Genomic DNA, 18,989 nt, shown 5'->3' with positions numbered 1-18,989 from the left:
GTCTCTCCGCCTCTGCCTTCCGCTTCCCAGAATTCTCCTCTCTCCTTGTCATGTCTATACTTCCTGCCTGGCTACTGGCCAAAATGTGTTTTATTTATTTACCAATCCAAGCAACACATTGAACATACAGAATATCCCATAGCAAATAGGTCTCAGGGATTACATCTGCTTTCTCTTTATTTTCAGAATACCTTTGTTTGTCATATAACAGCTTTATTGAGATTCCTTCCAGTTACTGTCAACACTTTGATGTGGCTGCTCTTGCAGGGGACCAGGCTTTGATTCCCAGAACCTACATGGTGGCTCACAATGGGTTTCCCTTAACAGAGATAGCTAGAAACTCAAAGCACCCTCAAGACATCATGTGAGAGTGAAGATGTGTATGACTACAGTGTATAATGTTGTTTGAGTCCAGTACTGACTCACAGTATATTCACTGTAATAGTAAGGGCTAGCCCATTGACTGTTGAGAAGGACCAAGGAACATTGTTGAAAGTCTGGCTGAAAGATTATAGTTGTCCCAGGACACACCTATTTCCCACTGAGATGAGTCTATAGGGAAAAAAAAAGTGACTGGAAATGTGGGTAAAAAGTGAAAAGCAGAACTTAACATTTGAAGGTCATATGCTTTACATGATGTGACAGGCAGCTGGAGTCATGGATGGATTTCTAAACAGAGGATGAGAGTGAGTCCATCACAGATACAAATGATCACTCTGATGGGGTTAGGAGGGAAAGATCATGAGAGCCACTACTAATGGCTAGTACACTAGCAAGAGTGCAAAATAAGGAGCATGTAAAGTAAGGGTTCTAGACAGAAGTAAAAATATTTAGGAAATAATATTAAAGCAGATGCAATTGTGTTCGGTGACTAGCCATACAAGAGAGGAAGAAGTGAGAGATAATTCTTGGACTTCTGGTTTGAGAAACTTTTCTATGCTCCCCTTTTCTACCCTAAGATTTCCTTCTATCATATATATCATGATTGAAGGAAATGTGTGTGTGTGTGTGTGTGTGTGTGTGTGTGTGTGTGAGAGAGAGAGAGAGAGACAGAGACAGAGACAGAGACAGAGAGACTGTCTTAGAAACTCAAGATGCCATCAATTAAAACAGAAGCAGATAGTTTAACAAAGAATGATAGAATCCAGGCCTTGACATATTGATGAGCAACTATTAAGTAGGCACTCAGATGACCCTGTGGAGCTTGTATTCAATGCAGAAATCAAACTACCTGTGCACATGTGAGTGTTGCCAGGAAGATATAGTGAAGGTAAAAGAGTGGTAGAATCTTTTGGCACAATATACAGAGCCAAAGGAGAAAAGGGGAAGTGAGATTTGGAAGGGAGATGTCAACTCATACAGGGTAGGGAATGGATTTGGTTAGAAGCCAACTTGGTACCTGGAAGGAGCACTATCAATATTGTTGAGGACAGATGTGTATGGTCAATAGCACTGTGTATTGCAAAACTATGGAGGAGATAGGTCATTGGACCATAAGGTCTCCATATGAAGTGTTTCTCACATTCCCCAAGCAAGATTTTTGTTTAATATGAACCAACTGAAAAGCACAAAGTTCCTTCCTAAGACTTTCCAGTGTGCAAGTCTCCCTTCTGCCTCAGGACCTATGTGCTCATTTCCATTCATACAGATTTGTCTTACCCCAGATTTCTCTTTATTATTTCTGGGTTTTCAGATTAGTTCTGAGACTTATGATCTCATGCTTGCTCAATATAAGGTCTTCCTGCGACATACTGTCAAGATGTATTGCATTGCTTCACATGACCTGACTCATAAGAGTTGGGGGATAGCATGTGAAATACTGCTTTAAGCAACTGTTTGCCTCAACTATAGCTCTAAGGCTTTGTCTTAGATGTTTGGTCTCTTTTGTTCAATTTTGCATTTCCGGTACCTTACAAAGTGTCTACAACACAATCGGCATCTAATATATACAAAACGTTTTCATTCATCGATAAAATTTAGATGCCTTATAACTTCTTTAAGAAATGATTAAGGAAATAAAGAGATGATTGGAAAATTGTGGGCCAATTTCCAAGAATTTCTACCAGAGATGCGGATAAGTAGGACTTAGGAGACAATTGAACTCAAGGATGGTGACAGAATGCGTTCAGTTGTCTGTCACCTCTGTCTTGGAACCAATGTATGTTTAGAGTAATCACATAACTGTTCTGATCATCTAATTATGTATGCCATTTATCTATGTCACGGGGATGACAACTGTACTCTCCAGATTTGTCAGTATTGGTGTTCTGCGATTCAGTCTATAAAAACCACTCAGGACTTTGTCTGGTAGGATATTGACCTATGCATGTTTATCTTTCACTTTTTATAATCTGTCCTCTCCCTCATCAAGGTTTCCTTCTATTATATATATATGACTAATGTAGAAACAGGCCATTTCTTGGCTGTGACGATAGTCTAAAATTAACTTTACCTCCAAGCCTGTTCCTAATAACAGGTCTCAGTTAATCTTCCAGTGACCTGGGTGCGTTTCAGACCCCTAGGTTTTCGTCAGTTCATTTTGTGATGTTCTGGTTGAAATCACTGAGCTACTGCCCATATGTAGGACACAATTATTTCAGCTGGCATTTGCACATGACTATGTACTTCCCCATTTAAAATCACATGACCCTTCCAATGGTTAAATGTACTTTTCTCTTTTAAAGAGCAATAATAAAGAGCATATTAGACTTAGTATTCTAAATGCACAATAGAGAATGGTGGCATCTCTGTGACCTCTTTAATAGCATGAAATCTACCATTTATGTCAATGGGATATGCTCCATGATCTTGAAGCAAATTCTATGACACAGAAGCCCGGAAAAGTGTCTTTTTAGTGAAAGTAAATTAATTGCTTATTTTAATAAAACTTCCACAAACAATAAATGACCATCTAACTATTTATGTAGAAAAGATGTTCATAGGTTTAATAAAAAAGGTAAAATACTTAGTGGAATATATATGTGTATATATCAAATAATTCATTAAGATATGGATGTAAAGATGAATGATAAATTATATGTGAGTTATAATTTGCAGAGTTATTCTAAATATAGATAAAACATCAAAATAAAAGAAATAGCTAATTAACTAATTAAAAATTGCATATGATGATACATCCATTTTGTATCTGAACTAAAAAAAAATTCAGAGTCTCACTTGTTTAAGCCAGCCCAAGCTACATAGCCAGAAAAAAGGCATGTACACAATACAAAGTATCTATACAACAGAAGTCCTATGACTAATACTCTTGAACACAGTCTATTGCCACCTTATTTATTATCTTTCAAATATAATTATAAAGTGTTTTTAAAGATTCATTTTCTATATTTTATGTGTATGAGTTTCTTGTTTGCTCAAATGTATGTTTTCTCTGTGTGTGGCTGTTGTCTGCAGAGCCCAGGAGAGGGCATTGGAGTCTTTGGATCTCGAGTTACAGGCTGTTGTAAGCTGTCATGGGGGTCTTAGGAACAGGACCAGGTCCTCTGCAAGGATAGCCAGTGCTTTTATGTGCTGAGGAAATTCTTCATACCCCTTAACATTTTAAAAAATAATTTTAAAATAATCTCTAAAACATTTCAAATCCTCATGATAAAGAAATCTCTAAATTATATCTATACTGAAATATTTTATAGCTTGAAAGTATGATATATTTTTAAAAATCCCTTAAGAAGAATGAGACACATCATTTGTTGATGTAGGGGAAGGGTAAATATATTATTGAGAACAGATCAGATGAGAAAATAATTCTTCCTTTGTTATAGCAAGAACACAGGCAAACAACATACATGTTATTGTGGGTATTTATTATGTATGTATATATTGATATATAGATATATTTCCATAGACAATTATTAGATAAATAAATCCTTAAGAAATTTTTGACAGTGAATGGAGTTTGAATATGAAATGAGTAGGAGGTTCACCAATTTATATTTTCTATTAGAATTAACATTTACTTATTTATATAGAAACAATTTTAAGGAAATGAAATTCTTTATTGCAGAGAAATAGGCATTCATAGTCTCCACTAAGTTGGTCGTTCTAAACCTGTGGGTGTGACCCTTTCACAGTGGTTGCATACTAGATATCCTGCATATCAGATATTTACAAGGAGAAAAATTACAGTTATGATATAGCAAGAAAAATAATGTTATGGTTGAGGGTCACCAAAACATAAGGAACAGATTTAAAGTGTTGCAGCGTTAAGAAGGTTGAGAACCACTTAGTGACTAAGTAATTATGTTGGGTGATTTGATTCTATATACCAGAACCTTGAAGTGTTAAATTAACAAACATCTTTAGTATATTTGTTTTGATAAGGTATCAGAATATATATACATATGAACTTAATTTTGTATTCTGAGGAACTGAGGTAGAAGGGTCACAAGGCAAGGCTAGCCTGAACAACTAAGCAAGACCTTGTATCAAAAAATAAAGTGTAACAGAAAGTTTGGAGATACAGCTCAGTGGTAGAACACAGTCTAGAATGCAAGGGGACCTGCTTAATCTCTTACACTCCAAAAAAGGCAAAGTTTCTTTTGATATTCCTAGATTATTACATTAAAGAGTCAGGAACAATAAAGCTAATTGTGATGGCTTCTTCCTGTAAACTCAGTGCTTGAAAAATTAAAGCAGAAGGATTGCTGTGTGTTTTTTAGATGAGTTTGGACTACATTATGAGTTCCAGGCCAATGTGGGTTTCCATGAAATTCTGTATCAAAAATAACCAACCTTCTAAATAAAGAAACACTAAAACAAGGAGCAAAACATTACAAACATTACAAAAACATATTTTAGCAGAATTTAAATTTTAAGGTATCTTTTAACTAGGTTAAAATGCATTACACTTTTTATTCTTTTGTGACATGGTTTCTTTGTATAACTTTCACTGTTCTGGAACTACTCTGAAGACTAGGCTGGCCTTAAACCCAGAGATCCACCTGCCTCTGCCTAGCAAGTGGTGGGATTCAAGTGTGTACTACCACTACTACCCAAAGCATTATATTTTAAACAATTTGTTCAAGTCAGATATTAACAAAGTAAATACTCCACAGAGTATGTTAGAATTTCAATTACGTTAACATGTATCTGGTTTAAAATACAAAGATAGGGTTGAAGATACGAAATGTTATGGTTTTTATTTGGACAACAATTTTTTAAGTAATCTTAGATGTATTTTTAAAGATAGCTTAATCTTTAATAACAGGCCACATTTTATCATTAAAATATAATATTTTATACAACAAGACATAATTTTAAAAATACCTAAAATTACAATGGGAGAAAATTCAGTGACTTTAAGGTGCTATATATTAAAATACTACATCCCCAAAATGTCCATAACTGACTCTCTCTCAAAAAATGGATCATTTATAAAGTGAAAATTCCTTAAGTATGGTTGATATTTCAAAGAATGTATAGAATAAGACTTTTGTTTCATACTGACATAAGGAATCTAATGGTTTATAGCAATTTACAAATGCTCACATACTTACATGTTAAATACATGCAATGTATGGAGTTTCACAGATGAAACATTTCCCCTCTTCTCAAAAACACTATACTTTGCTGAGGATATAGATAAGCAAATCCACCCTGTTCAATGGTATACAATGGCATGGTATAATGAAGTCTTTTTACCCCCCTAGAGTTTGAGTCATCACTATTTAGGCAAATAAAATTTTCATCTCAACCCCTTGTTTAGCAAAAGAACCATAGAATAAACCAACAGATACACTGACTGATACTTCACACGCTGAAATATTATTATGTTAATGCACTTTAATACATGCTTATGCAATGGGAGTCTCACATAAAACCACGAGAGAGGCTGTGAAGATGATTCTGTGGTCAAAGTGCTTGCCCTGCAAGCCTGAGAATCTGAGTTTGATCCCCAGAACAAAAGTAAACAAAGCTGGCTACAATGAAATTACTTATAATCTCAGTACAGGAGAGGGTGAGAGCTGTTGATCCTGGGGCTGGTTGGCCAGCCTACCTGGAGAGTTCTATGTCAGTGAGAGATGCAATATAAACAAAACAAACAAAAGCATCTGGAGTCTGGGCTAAAGGCATGTGCCACCACACCCAGCATGCTTACATTATTTGTGTGCCATGGTTTTGAAAATTATTATGCATTTAATAAATAGTCATTGTGTAGTTCCCACTACCAAAGAATTGAGTTTACAAAGATAAATGCGAGAGGTTTCTGCCCCAGTATAACCACCTTATGGTCTAGTGAATGGGGTGGTGAGGGGGAAACTCACATGACCTCAATATAGTTAATATGTGATATATAAACCGATCAACACATGCTAATGCATTTTTTATTGACTTAGTCATTATCCATGCAACGTATATTTATTGAGTTCTAGCTAGGTACTGGGATCAATACTTAATGTAATGCTGAATAAAAAAATCCACAGACCCTACAATCATGGAGAAAGTGATGATAATATCAAATGATAATATCAAATTAGCAGCTTAATTATTTATTTTTAATAATACCATTTTGAAAGTATTCTTGTAAACTCAGAGAATAAAGACTGAACCTCGGAAGTTTTAAGCTGTCACCTCAATTAAATGTTTGCTTTGTAAGAGTTGTTGTGAGCATGTTGTCTCTTCACAGCAATAAAAGAAACATAACTAAGACAGAAGTTGGTACCAGGGACTGGGGTATTGCTGTGATAGGCCTGACCATGTTTTTGTTTGGAGTAATATGGACTTTGCATTAGGTGAGTAGTGGAATGCTTTAGGGGCTGCTTAATGGGACATACTAGTAGGAGCATGGAAGACAGTGATACTGATAATGATTTGAAATGTCTACAGCTGGTTCAAGAGGTTTCTGAGAGAAACTTTAGTATGTTACCTACAAATCATTCTTGTGATATTTTGGTGAAGGAAGTGGCTGACTTTTGCCCTTGTCCAAAGAATCTGCTTAAGGCTAAAGCCTCAGGATTAGTTCTATTTGCAGAAGAAATCTCAAAACAGTCTAGTATAGTCTCTGTTGTGTGGATATTAGTGGCAACGCTAATGAAGATTTATAATGAAAAGGAGCAAGCTGAGCAGGGTAAATTACAAAAAGTAAGTTTTTTTGTTTTTGTTTTTGTTTTTGGTTTTTGGTTTTTGGTTTTTTGAGACAGGGTTTCTCTGTGTAGCTTTGCACCTTTCCTAGATCTCTCTCTGTAGACCAGGCTGGCCTCGAATTCACAAAGATCCACTTGACTCTGCCTCCTGAGTGCTGGGATTAAAGGCGTGTGCCACCACTGCCCAGAACAAAAAGTAAGTTTTGGGGAGAAAAAGAATACCAGGAGGTGGAATAAAACTAAATTCTGTGCTCAAGAAGATAAACAGACTTAAGAAATGGAATAAAGGGAGTGGTGACCTCAGGGCAAGATCCCACCCTACTAAGTTTACAACTTGTGAAAAAGAACTAAAGAAAAGCTTAGAGCCAGGTGGTGGTGGCCACCTTTAATATAAGTACTGAGAAGGCAGAGGCTGGCAGATCTCTGAGTTTGAGGCCAGCCCTTTCTACAGAGCAAGTTTCAGGACACTCAAGCTATGAAAGACAGAGAGCTGGTAAAGATGTACTTGAACAAGGGGCTAAGTTCCAGCCCCAGCAAGCAGCAGAACTTGCCAGCTTCAGCCATGTGATTCTGGCTTTAGAACTAGGGATGGAAGAAAGGAGTTACGGATTAAAGCCGCTGAGACCAGGCATGTGCCAGGGATATTCCTGAATGGAGGCCTAGTAGAGAGGTCACTGAGTGAAGCTGTGAAGTTGAAGCCTGGATTGCCCTGAAGGACTCAAGATGTTAGAGATGCCAGAGTCTTGAGATACCACCCAGGAGAGCTGCTAACAGGGAGTAAAACCAGCCCAAGAGAAAGAAGTATGTTGCAGACAAGAAAGATAATAGAGTTGGAGATGTGGAGAGCATTATGACATCAGATATAGAGATGCAGAGTTTGGAATTTGCCCAGCTGGTTTTCTGTCTTGCTTTGGTCCACTCTTTCTTGCTATGCCCCCTTCCTTGTTTTTTGGAATGGTAATGTCTATTCTGTGCCATTATATGTTGGAAGTATGTGATGTGCTTTTTGATTTTGAATTTTAAAGGTGATTACACTTAAGAGATTGCATGAATCTCAGAAGAGACTTTGAATTTTGGACTTGAAAACATTGTCGAGACTGTGATAGACTATGGGACCTTTTGAAGTTGGACTGAATGTATTTTTTGTTTGTTTTGTATTGTGATATGACTATAAGCCTTTGGGGGCCAGGGAGTAGAATGTGGCGATTTGAAAGAAAATGGCCCCCAAAGGGAATGGCACTCTTAGGAGATGTGCCCTTGTTGGAGGAAGTGTATCACTATGGGGTGGGCTTTGAGATCTCTTGCTCAAACTTCCCTCAGTGTGACATTCAGTTGACTTCCTGCTGCCTTCTGGTCAAGATGTAGCCTGCACCACATCTGCCTACACATCTACTTGCTTCCTGTCATGATGATAATGGGCTGAACTTGCACCTCAATTAAATGTTTCCTTTCCAAGAGTTGCCATTGTCATGGTGTTTCTTCACAGTGATAAAAAAAAAAAAAAAAAAAAAAAAAAAAAAAAAAAAAAAAAAAAAAAAAAAAAAAAAACCCTAAGACAATATCTTCAAATATTTGCCTGTTTGTAAATAAAGGCACTTGATGTCTTCTTTGCTGAGAGGCCATTTCAAATAATAACTTGAAAACTACCTATTAATATATGAATATTTAAATAGTATTTAAGTGAAATGACAGAAATAGAATCAGAAGGATCATTTTTACCTCCGCTTAAGTCTAGTGATATAAAGCAAATTTTTATGCTCCCAAGAACCCAGGTATAAAATTGTAAGGGAAAACTAATGTCTTAAATTACATGGATGTCTCTCTTTTTTTTTTTAACCTTCCTTTTATTTATTCTTTGTGTCTTTCACATCATGCATCTTGATCCCATTTATTTTGCATCTCTGCATATCCGCCCTCTGTCATTGCAACCCCTTTAGTAAAATTTAAGAGAAAAAAAGAAAAGAAAAAGGGGGGAGGGGAGGGAATCTCATCATGGAAGCTGTAGTGTGACACAGTGAGTCTCGTAGTAAACCCTTTGGTCCATATATCTTTTTTTATGTTGTTTTTCCCTTTTAAAAAAATATATATTTGTGTTTTAATTTTACACATCAGCCATGGGTTCCCCTGTCCTCCCCCTCCCGCCCCCACCCCTACCTTCCCCCCCTCCCCTCCCCTCTATTCCCATCTCCTCCAGCATGAATTGTGAACCAAAAGCTGTGGAGCCCCCAGCTGGATCAGGCCCTCTGGATAAGTGAGACAGTTGAATAGCTTGAACTGTTTGGGAGGCACCCAGGCAGTGGGACCCCAACCTGTCCTTAGTGCATGAGCTGGCTGTTTGTCCATATATCTTTACTTGCAAGTGTTTACTACAAAGAGTTCTTGGTCTAGTTTGAGGCCTCTTGCTTCTGCTACACTATTGATGCTGCGTCCACACTGGAACTCCTCTTGTTTATCTTGCTGTTGTCCCATGTTGTGGAAATCCTGAAGCTTTGGTTCTGTAGAACTGGTCCCTTCAAGTGCTCAAGCAGATCACAGATGGGGTAAATGTTGCAGTGGGCCAACCCATAGCCTTGGTTCTTGGTCTGGGTAGTTGCAGGGTTAGTCAGCCTGCCAGCTCTCCCTTGTCTTCATCGCCAGGGTGAGCTCTCCTGCATTTCCTTGGCAAGTTCACCCTTTCCAGCCATGAGCAACGGGTAGGAACACTTCTCCTGCTTTCTTGTCCCCAGAGTTGGATCTCCCACACCTACACTGTCAGAGCCAACTCAACTTGGTTGCCCAGGCAAAGTTGGTGAGTGCTGCAATTGGTGAGGGCCAGGGACAGCTCTCCTGCTCTTATGATCTCAGAGCCCCGCTCTCCCATCTGCCTCAGACATTGCAAGGTACAAAGTCAAAAGGCAGTGCAGAGTTTGGTATTACTCTTAGAACAGCCCAATCTCAAGAGAACTCAGGGTCCCAGAACAGCCACAACAATCCCTTCAGAGGGCCAAGTTCCAAATAACCTAAAAACCTCTCTCTAGGCCTACCTCTTAAAGGTCTAGGCCACTTCCTTGTTTGATCACACACTGACTGCCATGTTTCCATTACATGAATGCTGGAGGTGGGGTGGGGAGTGGGTAACAAGCCATATCCTAACCTAATTACCAAAACAAAACTAGGACAGTCAGACAGACATAAGAGAGGTGGGGGGAGGGAGAGAGGGAGGGAGAGAAAAAGGGAAGGAGGGAAAGAGAGAGGTGGGGAAGGGAGGAGAGGAAGGGAGAGAGGGAGAGGGAGGGAATGAGGGAAGAAGAGAGAGAGGGAGGGGAAGAGAGAGAGATGAAGGGAGGGAGAAGAGAAAAGAGATCTCAAAAGAAGGTAACATTAGCTCATTCCACATATCTCTTTAGCATGTATTAAAATGAGCATGCCTTCCTAGGAGTGGTCATACCTTCCTGAGGGGGTGGTCCCTTGGCCAGGTGATTGACTGGCAGAACTGGATTAGCTTACTTGTTTATGTTTTGAGCATCTTGGAATGTTAGGTCTCCAGCTATGACACATTATAAAGGATTATGCCCTAAAAACAGATAAGTCTAAACTATTTGCAACAGAAGCTACTGTTGTTTACCACATGTTATAAAGATGTCTATAATGGAAACAGCTAATAGGATGTTCATCTACAGATAGGACAAGGGAGAGTCTGTGAGTGGAACATATGACTGATAACTCCCGCATATTTAGTTGAGTTTTGATGGATGTTGGAAACATCAGTTTTCTGATGTTTTACCAAATAAAGCAATTTAAAACTATATAACATTGAGAAAATATTCAGACTGCCTCAAATCTTTTTTGCAGCTTATTAAATTTTGATTGATTAATTAATTAAATTTTGATTAATTTTAATTAATTAAAAATTCTTTACAGCATATATATTATATATTGTGCCAATCTTTTATTAAATTAATGTAGAAATTAAGTGGATTTACAATGTTTCTGTTTATAAAAAATTAACTGGAATTAATGTATTTATTCTTTCTGTCCAAGTTACATGGATTAATTGGTGTTTGGAAGGAAACCAGGAAAAATTAATCAATAATTAAATTAAAGTAAAAGATACCTTTGATAATTAATACATCAATGGCATTAATGAAATTGTCCATGTACATATCGGAAATTCTGCAAAGCATTTCCCTTGGATTTTCAGTTTGTTATTTTTAATGCATTGCATTTTAGCAATGGTTCTGCAGAATAATACTCTAAACATAATTTAGTTTATGTTTCATTTGTGGGAGAGTTAATGATGTTGGGAAGTAAGTAGTGTTAAGAAATTATAAAAGATAGATTTCCTTCTTTAATGGCATCATTAAAGATCATTTTACTTTTGATGCTTATCTTAGAAAAATTAGTTTCTGGGATCAAGGAATTTGAGCATTGTTTATAAGCCATTATATCCCATCCATAATAATTATAACCTCATAAGAGGAAGTAGAAGAGGCGGAGGGGAAGGAGAAAAAATTACGACTTGTGTTGATGAGCTGGCTGGAAACTTTTAAAATATTTTAGGAGTGTTATGAGCAGTATCAGTCTTCTAACCTGCCTCAGCCATTCATGTCTCCAGCTGTAAACTTGGACAAAAGGTATCAAAACAGCACATTAGGACAATGTTACCCAACTCTGTTGGAGAAAAACAGGCCATTCTTTTTGGGAGAGACAGGCAGGACCTGAGCTAAGAAGGCCAAAGTGTTTGAAAATGGTAAATTTCTACCTAGGAAACTCAACACTGATGAGGATCAAGGTGAAGTGCTGATGAGCACCCAGGACAAATTGGGCAGGGGACAGAAGGACAGGTGAAACACACACAGTGCTTCACTCCTGAGCTCCCAGCAACAAAACTGTCTCCAGGTCCTAGCTCAGGAGTGTTGGGAACCTTCATGGGATAAAATGATGATTCTGGTACTGAGTGTATGAAGAAATGAAGAGTGAAAATAAAACACTTTAAATCTAAGTTTTTGAGTGATTATTTTAATGTGATGTGTATATGTGTGTGCATAAGTGTATATGCATGTGGATATGTGTGCATGCATGTATTTATAATTGCAAGGGACACAGAAAAATGAAGTTTTGTAGGAGTCTGATATAGTAATAAATGCTTTCTAATGCTTACTATCATCCTGTGATAATGATTTCTTACCTATATGCTGAGGGCCTTTGAGTTGACTATCACCTCCTTCCATGTCCCATTCCCTCTTAGATACAAGTTGAAGGTTATTTATCAGAGCATTGACATTCTCACAATCAATGGCAAAAGCCTAGTGAGGTGACATGGTATCACAAATCTGGTAGCTCAGAACAATCTCTGAGGGTCAGAAGCATAGGCTTGACTTAAATTTGGAGTTGCAGGGGACTAAAACCAGTGCATTTGCTGTCAGCTCTACTTGACTTCTCAGTATGTTCGAGTTCACAGTAGAGTACAGTTCCTTGAGAAGGAAAAGATTTAGGTCTCCTTTTCCTTGCTGTCTCTTCATGGAGGGATATTCTAGTTCCTGGAGTCTCTCTGAAGTCTGAGCACACAGACTCCCTAGGTCTTAAGACAAACAATGGGTAGACTGATTCTTTCTCATGTTTGGTCACTCTCCAATGTCCCTTTTGCTATGGCACGTTCCTTGCTTTCTCACCAACCACTTCTTCCCAGTTGAGTCTATTCTTCATCTTCTGCTTTTCAGAGCTGATGTGAACACACTGGACCTGAGGCTGGTTAGAGGTGGGGTATCCGAGGAAACAGCAGTTGACCCTCATGTCAGTTACATGTTCTCCCTTTGTGGTTAAACGTTTTTGAAGATTCTGATAGGATCTTCCTGCTAAAGCAGTGGGTGTGGGGTGGGGTGGGGTGTCTCCTTATCTATGACACATACATATCTTCTGCATCCTCAGAAGAAACCAGCTTCATTATAATCATTTGCATTGCTCTCTTGGCCCTCCTTGTGGACTTTTCAATAAAATCTCGGGAAAGAACAATATAAGAGGAAGATCTGGCCCATCATGCTGTGGGAGATTAGAAACAGTCACTTTCACACAGTGAATAATACACAACCTATCTTGGAAATATTTATTAAGGGACTGTAGGATTAAGAAACCCAGAATCTTTCGCTCCCACCGAATTCTCTGGTTAACTCGCTCCTGTGTCTTTGCAGTATGTGTTTCCTTCCTGTCACTGCAATAAATCTTCTCTAGAATGCCTGTTTGCTATCTCTCATTGCAATAAATCTGATCTTTTTTTGTCCACTCTTGAATTCTATCCTCAGCAAACCAAGTCCCTCCTAGACTCCCAGTTCTGATGGCAGATTCATGAGATAATACAGGACAATCTTCCTATTTTTAAAGTTAGTGATTAATGACCTTAATTATACCCACAAAGTCCCTTCACTGTAGTACTTAGAATAGTGTTTGGCTGAATAAGTGGGAGACAAGAGTCTTTGGGGGTTATCTTTAAAGTTTTGCCTTTAGAATTTTAAGACTGTGATAAATCTCCTAATATCTACATGTATTAAAGGGACTGTTGAAAAGCAAGATCAATAGAAATAAAAAAAAAAAAAACTCTTGAGTTGGTAAGAGGTACACTAGCAGAGAATGGCGTTCTGAGCTTAGAGGAATTGTGTATCTGCCTTATAAAACTCCTTCATAAAGGAAACAAAGACCTTTAAAATTTGTTGCTGAGGCACGGAGTCCCCACTCCAGGTACTTGGATTCATAGTAAAGGCATTTGAACCTGGACACAGAAGGGCATTCAGCTCCAGGATAGTATACTGGAGTCAGAGAGGCTCAAGGTAGGCAAGCTTGCCAGTGCACCTCAAAGGGCATGTTGCTATGATGATTAATACTGACTGTAAATTTAATGTGAGTTGGAATCAACTAAAAGACACACTTCTAGGAAGATCTTAGAAGGTATTTCTGTAAGAAATAGCTGAAGGAAATATACCCACTTCCTTAGTGACCATAAGCTTCTGTGGCATCCCGGATGTTAGAAAGTCTAAAAACAAACAAACAAACCAAAAACCTCAAAAAACAAAACTAAGAAAACAAGCAAAAATAACCCACTTATCAATGTGGAATGTCAAATTCATGTTTAGCTCTCATAGTGAAATTTCAAAGCAAAGATTTTCTCTTGAAGCTCACCTTTGCAGTTTTCCTCCATTTCTATGCTTTGAAATTATTTACTTTTAATTTTTATTCATATATATTTCTATGTGTATATGTCTATGAGTGTGTGCCACATGTATGTGGGGCCCTGTGGAGGCCAGAAGATGGTGTCAGATTCCCTGGAGCTAGAGTTAGCTGCTAAGCCATCTCTCCAGGTCCTCTGTACTTTTAAAAAGGGGCAGCTAAAATGGTTGGACAAAAATGGTCCTTCAAAACTTCAAGGGGGCAAAGAGAATGAATCCAAAGTCACACAGATTTGCTGGTTTGCCTCTGCAAGAAGGAAATGGGAGCCATCTGGGAGGAGATTTCATTTGCTGCCTAATTAATTCTCCATGTTCCCTGATATGCTAGTGCGTAAGCTCTTAGATACAACTGGAAAAGGGAACAGATGGTGTCTTGCAGTTACCTATTGCCTACTGTGATCTTCTCCCTAATTAATCTAAATACAGCACCCATTATTTAATCTTAATCAAAACTTCAACTAGCTAAGTTTTTTTTTATATATATATATGATCATTATGAAGTATTTCCTTTGTTCCTGTTTGCTGAATGCATCCTGATGTTTGCCTTGAGTTGTAAGGCCTTAAAAAGGTTGCAGAAGCATCCACATCAGGAATGGTGTTTCCTACTGTGACTGCACAGTAAGCAGGTCCTCCAGTTGTTAACGTCAGAACTCTAATCTAGTGACAACTGGCATGGACGGTCTGAATATTTTTTTAAGTTAATGAGTCGCATAAGCACAATAAAGCTCATATTCTGTTTAAAAATATTTCATTTTGTTTTAATTTATGTGTCTTTTTTTGGTGTATGCCATGTGAATACAGGTAATTGCACAGACCAGAAGATGGTATCAGATCCTGGGAGCTGTTTACAGAAGGTTCTGAGATACCTGAAAGGCACACTGGGAACCAAACACATCTCTTGTGAAAGAGCAACACATCCCCTCAACAGCTGAGCCATCACTCTACCCCTTCATATTCTTTATTAGAAATAATAATAATAATAATAATAATAATAATAATAATAATAAAAGATTCTATAGCTATGCCTATGATTGTATGTATAGGATTTAGGACTGTGAAACATGAATATCTATCTAATTTTCCTTGTTAACATTAATAAATATTAAATTTTCATTTTAATATTACTAAATCTGTGGCTTTCAAAAGTATCAGCAACAAATATTCAACATATACATTTATTTTTTTTCTGATATTGATTGGTAATATCATTCAGCCAGCTTCTTTCTCACTCCCCCTTACAATTGTTTGGAGAAGTTTGAAAATTAGAGAACTTGTGACATCCAATCAAAAATGATTTTATAGTATTTTCAGTAAGCTAATGGAACAAATATATCCAAGGTAGAGTAGCTATGAATCACATGAGAGTTACTTTCATTTTATTTCATTTCATTCTTTTCTTTTTTTAAATCCCTTTTATTGAAAATAGATTCTTTTCTCAGACAATATATCCTGATTATAGCTCTTCTCTCTCCACTCCACCCAGTTCCTCCTCACCTCCCCTGCCCTCTGGATCCACTCCCATTCAGTCTGCCATTGGAAAAGAACAGGCTTCCAAGAGACAACAGCCGAACATGACAAAATAAAATATAATAAGGTGAAGAAAAAACTATTATGCTGGACATGGCAACCTAACAGGAGGAAAAGAATCCTAAGAGCAGGCACCAGAGTCAAATACAGACCCACTTATTCTCACAGCCAGGAGTCCCATACAAATACTAAGCTAATAGCTATCATATATGCAAAGGACTGTTGCAGACCCATGTACGCCCCCAGACTCTATAAGCTCATATGCTCTGAGCTAAGTTGATTCAGAGGACCTTATTATCCTGGTTTCCCCCTGACAGTTACAATTTTTCTGCCTCCTCTTCCAAGGATTCCCTGAACTCTTGTTGGAGGGATTTTGTGGAGACCTTCCATTTAGACTCTCTCCACATGATGTCTGGCTGTGGGTCTCTGCATCAGTTCCCATAGGCTGCTGGGGTAAGCCTCTCTTATGATGACTGGATAAGGCACTGATCTATGAGTACGGCATATTATCATTATCATTAGGAGTCATTTTATTGATAATTTGTGTGTGTGTGTGTGTGTGTGTGTGTGTGTGTGTGTGTGTTTAGACTTGCAGTGTTTGGTTTTACCATCCTTCTCTGGGCTATCCAGTCTCTGGTTCTTGGTAACCTAAGCAGTGTTGAGTGTGGGTTCCTTCTTATGGAGTGGGCCCTAAGTCAAATCAGACATTATTTGGCTACTTACCCAAGTTCTGTGCCACCATTGCTGTATCAGGCCTTTTCTTTGGGGGCCATCAATCAGATCCCAAATCATGACATAGAGACTTCTTAGTAGTTATGAATGCTCGGCCTTATCTTAGCTATTTTTAATCTCTTTCTCTTTATTTACATTTTGCCTCAGGGATTTTTACCTTTCTTTCTGGATATCTTATTCTCCTGTATATCTTAGTCTCTGTGTCTGACTAGGTGTCATTTGCCTCATTTCTGGCCCTGGGCATGTCTCCCTCATTCTCCTTCTTCTCTTTTCCTTCTCCCTTCTACTCTCCTCCCTTCATTTCTCTTCCCTTCCCCTTTTTCCCTTTTTTAAAATTATATTTGTGTTTTAATTTTACACATCAGCCATGGGTTCCCCTGTCCTCCCCCCTCCCGCCCCCAACCCCACATTCCCCCCAGCCCCACCCCTCCATTCCCATCTCCTCCAGGGCCAAGACTCCCCTGGGGATTCATTTCAACCTGGTGGATTCAGTACAGGTAGGTCCAGTCCTTTCCTTCCAGGCTGAGCAAAGTGTCCCTGTGTAAGCCCAAGGTTCCAAAGAGCCAGCTCATGCACTAAGGACAGTTCCTGGTCCCACAGCCTGGATGCCTCTAAAACAGATCAAGCTATTCAATTGTCTCACTTATCCAGAGGGCCTGATCCAGCTGGGGGCTCCACAGCCTTTGGTTCATAATTCATGTGTTTCTATTTGTCTGGCCTTTTGTCCCTGTGCTTTTCCAATCTTGGGCTCAACAATTCACGCTCCCACAGTCCCTCCTCCTTCTCAACAACTGGATACACGGAGCTCCACCTGGGGCCTGGCTGAGGATCTCTGCATCCACTTCCATCAGTCACTGGATGAGAGTTCCAGCCTGACTGTCAGGGTGTTTGGCCATCTGATCACCAGACTACATCAGATCAGGCTTTATCTCGACCACTGCCAGCAGTCTACAGAGGATGCATCACTGTGGACCTCAGGGAACCTCTCTATCACTCTGCCTACTCCTGTTCTCATGTGGTCCTCATCCATCATGGTCTACCATTCCTTGTTCTCCATTTCTGTTCTTGATCCAGCTGGGATCTCCTGCTCCCCCAAGCCTCCCTTCCCTCAAACCTTGCCCTTCATTTCTCCCACTCTCGTCCAGGTTGTTCATGTAGATCTCATCCATTTCTCTGTCATTGGGTGATCCCTGTGTCTTTCCTAGGGTGCCGTTTTCTAGGTAGCCTCCCTGGAGTTATGTAGCAGTCTAGTCATCTTTGTTTTACATCTAATATCCTTCTATGAGTGAGTACATACCATGTTTGTCCTTCTAAGTCTGGGTTACCTCACTCAGGATGATATTTTCGAGATCCATCCATTTGCCTGCCAACCTGATGATGTCATTGTTTTTCTCTGCTGAGTAGTACTCCATTGTGTGTGTGTACCACCACATTTTCTTTATCCATTTTTCAGTTGAAGGGCATCTAGGTTGTTTGCAGGTTCTGGATATTACAAACAATGCTGATATGAACATAGCTGAGCAAATGCCCTTGTGGTATGATTGAGCATTCCTTGGGTATACGCCCAAGAGTGCTACAGCTGGGTCTTGGGAGAGATGGATTCCCAATTTTCTAAGGAAGCACCATATTGATTTCCAAAGTACTTGTACAAGCTTGCATTCCCACCAGCAGTGGAGGAAAGTTCCCCTTGCTCCACATCCTCTCCAGCATAAGCTGTCTTCTGTGTTTTTGATCTTAGCCATTCTGACAGGTGTAAGGTGGTATCTCAGAGCCCTTTTGATTTGCATTTCCCGGATAATTAGGGATGTTGAGCAATTCCTTAAATGTCTTTCAGACATTTGAACTTCCTCTGTTGAGAATTCTCTGTTTAGTTCTTTAGCCCATTTCTTAATTGGACTGTTGGGCATTTTGATGTCTAATTTCTTGAGTTTTTTATTTATTCTGGCTATCAGTCCTCTGTCAGATGTGGGGTTGGTGAAGACCTTTTCCCATTCTGTAGGCTGTCGCTTTGTCTTGTTGACTGTATCCTTTGCTCTACAAAAGCTTCTCAGTTTCAACAGGTCCCATTGATTGATTGTTTCTCTCAGTGTCTGTGCTACTGGTGTTATATTTAGAAAGTGATCTCCTGTGCCAATGCGTTCAAGACTACTTCCTACTTTCTCTTCTATCAGGTTCAGAGTAACTGGATTTATGTTGAGGTCTTTGATCCACTTGGATGTAAGTTTTGTGCACAGTGACAGATATGGATCTATTTGCAGCCTTCTACACATTGACATCCAGTTATGCCAGCACCATTTGTTGAAGATGCTTCCTTTTTTCCATTGTACATTTTTGGCTTCTTTGTCAAAAATTGTATGTTTAGGGGTGCGGGTTAATGTCAGGGTCTTTGATTCGATTCCATTGGTCCAAGTGTCGGTTTTCATGCCAGTAC

This window comes from Onychomys torridus, chromosome 14 (assembly GCF_903995425.1).
Source record: "Onychomys torridus chromosome 14, mOncTor1.1, whole genome shotgun sequence".
In the NCBI taxonomy this organism is placed as follows: domain Eukaryota; kingdom Metazoa; phylum Chordata; class Mammalia; order Rodentia; family Cricetidae; genus Onychomys; species Onychomys torridus.
This window is presented reverse-complemented; position numbering follows the sequence as displayed.